This window comes from Neodiprion fabricii, chromosome 3, assembly GCF_021155785.1.
Source record: "Neodiprion fabricii isolate iyNeoFabr1 chromosome 3, iyNeoFabr1.1, whole genome shotgun sequence".
NCBI lineage: Eukaryota > Metazoa > Arthropoda > Insecta > Hymenoptera > Diprionidae > Neodiprion > Neodiprion fabricii.
The window spans coordinates 37,920,305-37,926,549 of NC_060241.1; positions in this window are offsets into that span (position 1 = coordinate 37,920,305).

Below are 6,245 nucleotides of genomic sequence, written 5' to 3' on the forward strand. Positions count from 1 at the left end.
ACGAGAACCAAAATCAATGAATTAGTACTTTCAATAACCTCAACTTCATTTCACGGCTTACTTGTGACCCAGAATACGCTGTGTTTCGTCGTTCTTCACGCTGTTTTGATGTTGAATATTTTTTACGGTATACACTGAGAAAAATTTCATTTGTTACAGTAACTAGAAAAATTGAGTAAAACAGGTATCGTTGAAAAACTGTTTGAATATTGTTGGAATTACGAAAAACGAGGTACGCGTAACTATTTGGCGCTATCGTCGATCTTTTTTTGGTAATTGCAACGCGAAATCGGTTTGTTCGGTTTACTCTACTTTTTTAGTTAAATAAGGCTTTAACGTCAATTTATCGTTGCACAAACATTAAATTTTCACAACAGTCGCAAGAAAATATAGCAACAGTGATCGTAATGAGAAAGAACAGTAACGGATACTAGACTGTTCGGTAACAGCTATAAAACCAATTTTCATTTTCTACCTAGAGCTACATTTTTCGATTGCGGTAAAAAATGAAAATAGTTAAAGGCTAAAAATTCCTCTCAGTGTACGAAACTATCGAAAAATTTCAGGGCAATTTTTAATCGAAAAACTTGGGCAATCATCTTTCTATAACCGTATTTCAATGACTGCAGATAATGCTACATAATCGTGGGTAATATTTCTGCTCCGTTGATGGAGGAAAGGAAAAAAATCACGGATGCTCGTTAGTCATCTTCAGGGCGTGGCGGCTCCAGGGGCAAAGCGACGGCCCGGCATTTCCAAACTGTGACCGACTCCTGGAAGGCATCGTATCATACGGAATTATTGATATTATATCGGGTTTGAAATATTGCCGATCCCCAAAAGGTTGGGTAAGGGTTGATTCTCCCCCTGGGGGAGAATTATTCGCTTTGCCGAAAACGTGGACCGTTCCCAAAACGTCCGTATACTCAATATTTCATCAGCTGCGACACGGACTGTACTACTTGGGAGTACCGTATTACCGTATAAGCTACTATGTGTTGCCGGTGAGGTATGAGAAGAAGAAAAAATTAAGAATTTCATGAGTAATCGTTTTATAAATACACCCATCTTTGGCGGTAAACTTTCACTGAGGCCTGCGATAGACCGTTTCAAAAATGATCGGTGAAAAGCTTGGCTGAAGTTACTGCCGAATTGGCGACACGTGAACGGTTCCAGTGAACCGCCATTCTTATTAATTCTTGACAACAGCGGGTAAATACTTTCGGCGAATATCTCTGGAAACTTATATAAGTGTACCAGTTATTGACACGCTTAAACCCAATTGTTGAACCTTTTGTTTTCCAAAATTATAAGTTGACGGCACAAATTGTGAATTTTTCGATGACTGAAACCAATCGCTGGAGGATTAGACACTTAAAGTTCATTTCTTTGGTCATTGTAGAACTGAGGATCAGACAGATGAAACCAAATAAGGTCGATAATTGGGACACTCACCTTCTGTCAGAGATCTGACTTCGAAGTGACGCAGGAAATTGTTGGTACTTTCGTCTATTGCTGAAAACGAACGGAATTAATAATTTCTCGAGGATCGATCGAGTCCGTCTGCTGCAATTACCGTAACTCTATTGTGTTGTACTCTACAACGTCGGTATGCGGGAGATTTTTTCCTTCCCAACATGCCTCCGGTCCATAAAACGCACTCCGTATAATATGTCAAGTATGTCTACCGTCAATGTCTTTTTGTCAACCCGCTAAATTTATCGATCGTTTTTCAAGCTGCCGTACGAGTGTGTTCAGGTATACCCATAACACGAACCACTCCGTCCTGGAGTGACGGGAATTGACGGTTGGACGAAATAAACGCAGTCCTAATTGTTCCTCGAGATCGAATCACCGCAGTCTAGCCATTAGATTGAAACCTAACTGGAAAGTGGATTTGAAAGTCACAGTACCACTGACAAATCAGGTATCCGATAAAGGTGTTCTTAATTGATCTTCAGCGAATTTGTTTAACTATGAAGTCAGGCTTCGCTTCTATCCAGTATTTTTAATCGCCACTAGTCAGAACGACTAGAAGTCGAATTTTTAGCTACGCGTGAGATTTCTAGGCTGCGAGGTTCCAGGTTATATTGAAATTTGAACATATTTCGAGCACTGGCTCCAAGGTAACGTCCAGGGTAACGGTAAGGATGTAGGTGAAGGAGAACAGCTGAGAAGTACGCGGTGCGACATCTCGATAATTTTACTTAACCGTACGGTGGTTCACCATAATGGCGTCCCCCGATTGCGAGAGTGGTTCTCGGTAAAGGAATGAGATCGTCTTTGAGATCGCAGCTTTGTTTCGTGCGATGGGTAGGTAGAGGTTTTTTTCCCTCGCGTCGGCGAACTCGGGGGGCCTGTCCTACCCGGGAGATTTATGCTACCGACATTGAAACTAAATTACGCCATAAATTAACCTTAAGTTTGCGGTTCCGATGGTCCTTTTGGTAATTAAATGCCAACGAACAATGAAACATTTGTTTGCTTCACAGTGACAGCACCTCCTCCCCGGTCTTTTATACTCGCGGAGTGATTGGCCTGATGGACGTTTTCGGAACAACGTCGATTACCAGGTACCCACAATCGATCGTGTCCTCGAACCGGCCAAAACCAGCTAAAAGGTTTACCCGGGATACGGGGAAATGGTTTGTATCTGCAACCTGCCGTTCCTAACGGTACGATGTATACCTGCTTTATTCACGAGCTTTCTCTAACGAACCGAAAAAACTGATAGTCACGGAGCGTCGTTCTTTCGGACCGGATCGGATATCGCCACGCATCGTATTTTAGCCGCCAAAATCTGCACGATGCGGGTGATTCCGGGTATTTGCAAACCTCGTCAATTTCTCCGGCGATCATAAGTAAGCCGAGCTGACCAATCGAACGAAATGGTATGAAGCCATGGTCTCAGAACGCGATGCATTTATTTCTAGCCGACCCGAGGAAAAAGCCGTCTAGCCTTGCGGGACAAATCTCCGGCGCACATATGGCAGTTGCATCCTGTTTCGATTCTGTCTCCTTTAGCGCAGCCGAAGGTTTCGTCAAATTTAGTGATCGAGTCTCTCGAGCGGAGATTTATCCTCGATGCTGAATGAAATTCATTTCGATGTACGGGACCCTGCAAAACGTACCGGAGGGCGATAAAGATTTATAACCGCTGCTTTGATTTACACCTGCACAGAATTTAAGGCTTGCGGAGCGGAAGTTATTGCGCGTGACAGACGTAATTGATCCGCGAAGAAGTTAGAACTGTCCGAAAAATGAAGCGACAGGTAGAAATGAGAATTAGAAAATTTATCCGAACAATCGAAAACCTTTGATTACCCCTTTTCGTGGCAAAAAGTTGAATTGATATCGCGACGGTGATTGATGCGAATCTGATTGTAGGCTGTTAGATTACATTTGATGTAACATAATTCATCGGTGCCACGCTGAAGTCAACGAAGTTTAGCGATATGCACAGTGCGTAAATTAATTTCAAAGGATCTCGTAACACGGTTTCAGAGTCCCTCTTTTGGCGACGGTATGGCGATGATAATTAAGACCTCCGACATTGTAGGCGAAACGAAAGCCAGGCGAGAAACGAGCCGTAGATCGAAGTCCAGTTTGTCCCGGAAGATGACACCTACGACATCGGTTTACAATGTGGAACGTGGTGGACATCTACGGGGCGCGGAGGCCTCATTGAACCATAGAGGAAACTAGATCCGATAAAAACTAACCCAATATCGTGCCCGATACCGGGAACCCAGAGGCTAGTTACATTCATCCTTCCTTCTCTATTCCCATTCCAATTCTTATTCCCACTCCATTCTTGACCGCGTGGCTCGTACGTCCTGCGGCTAGCCCACGTGATCGCTGCAATTTTCTTTGCCGCGTACGAGAGAAACGGAGCCGTTTCTCTGCACCGGCATAAGTAGAAGTGCAAGATTCATCTCGATTATTCACCTACCGACCGAACCTATGTGCGTAGGCATACCTGAGTGTGCGGTAGTAGTAGAACTATTATTAGACACAGATAAAGGACATGAAAATTTTTCAGATAACTTCACAGTTGACATCTTGGTCTAGTTTTGTTCACGAGAGACTGCGGGAGGCACGAAGAGATTTCTCACGAAACATCGCGCGAGTAATAATGAGGTAAAGATGAGTCTAGTCTGCAGTGCGAACGAAAGCCAATAGCAATTTTCTGCAGAGATCGGCCCTGAGAATCAGCTTTATCATGTTTGCCATCTGTTCGCGATATAATGATAGTTTCTTGTCCCGTCCATACGAACGTACGGTTCAACGCTTTCACAGTTCTTTCTCGATCGAGTTAATTATTACCATAAGCTCATTATTTACACACCAATCGAGACCCGCTGCAGTATGCATTATACCGATTAACCGTGAAGTCTTGCCTCCGGTCACAAGCTCCCCACCCACATATATAAATATATATACAAGATGCAAGAGATCGATATCTTTTCAATTTTCAGTTCTTATTTACAGACCGACTAGAAAGTGAGCCTTTATATAGGAAATCAATGTACACGCAGGTTCAGAATGAAATTAGCACATTGAATTCACAAGTTCTGTGCTCTCGTCGGAGATGAAATCATAACTAAACAATTTTCGCAATTACTCTATTTCACTTAAAATACCGGTCGATGACTTCTAACTGCTGCAAGCGATCTAGCAGCCTGAATATAATCTCAGGTGTGTCATTGGTAACCATCCAGATTTTGGACCGGTGCTTCAATTTATCCGTCAAGCGCTTTATTAACGTTGTTCCCGCGTAGTTTAACCGAATTTTCACCTGATCCATGCAACTCCACGCCGAGCATTTGGAGCATTTGGAGCTGAGGCTTCGTATCCGCAACACCGGAGATTAGAAAAATACATTTTCGTGTTTCCCTTAAACCAAACATAAGTGGGGAGAAGAGGAGGTACGTCGTTGGAAAAAGGGGTCCAATGTTTGTCCTCCGGAAATATCGGTTTCTCACAGGCGTGTCACGTACAAATACGACGATGTGATGGGACAAAGAAAAGACACGAACGGGGGTGGGAAAGATGAGCCGATGTCCGAATGGTACGTGAGTTCCAGAAACATACTGACGACTTCCCGTTTCCAGGTAACCGAGTGCCACAGTCGATGATGTCGCTTGTCCGGCACGCCGAGCGCTTCCTGTCTGAGAATTCCTTAAGACTTTTCTGTTTCCTTGGGAAACGTTACCGGTTCAATGCGATATTGCGCGTAGTCTTTGGTACTCAGCGATTGTCTCAGGCAATCAGGCTCTCTTTATACGTTATTGAAGGGAAACTTCTCGTGGCACGTTAATCGATGAAAACCCTCACACGCCGAGTCTCGATGCCAGACCCCCCTTAATAGCGGCAGTATACTTACATATTTACAATTAGATACGAACATTAGTAGATAAGCAAGGCCGGTTCTGGATAGAAACACCTTCTTTACCGACCAAGCCGACCAGTCCGCCTATATAGCCAATAGTTTGCCCCGGGCGAAAAATAATATTTTCCACGTACTTCGAATACATTCTTTTACGTTAATCGACCAGATGGCGACATCGTAATTAGATTTCGCGCTAATAGTTTGCCTCAGGCGAAAAATAATATTTTCCACGTACTTCGAATACATTCTTTTACGTTGAAAACCGAGCATGACAAATCGCGGTTTTTCCAAATGGGTGGACGTTTTCACAGTCCAAACCTGTTTCGTGGTTGCCGGTAGCAAAGGATATTCGTACAACTCCCAACTGCGGAAGCTCATGGAGACTGGTGTATCTTTCTCAATGAAATTCAACAGTGCGATTTTTCGTTGATCCGAGAGCTTCACGTAGGGTACTAACCATTCCACCTGATCGATCACGATTCTAAAGTCTTCGTCTTGATTTTGAACGATGGCATTCAAATCACTTTTTGATCTTGTAAGAATCAGCTCGTGTTTCGCGTTAACGACGATCTTGCGATAGTCTTCAGCGAAGCCCAATATCATGCTAAAGGGAATAACTATGTCAAAGTTACCATCGGCATCAGTTAATTTTTTCGTTTCCTGAACATCGAGCCATCCAGCATTTTCCATAAGCCAACTTTGACCAGGGTTGAGCGAAGCGAAACCTTTCAGCAGGCTGGTCAGACCAACGTTTTTACATTTATCAATCTCTACGGCGTTGAGTTCGTACCGTACATCTTTGAACAAAGGACAGATGGCGTTATTGACCGAAGTTGTGATCGCTGCTGCGGTG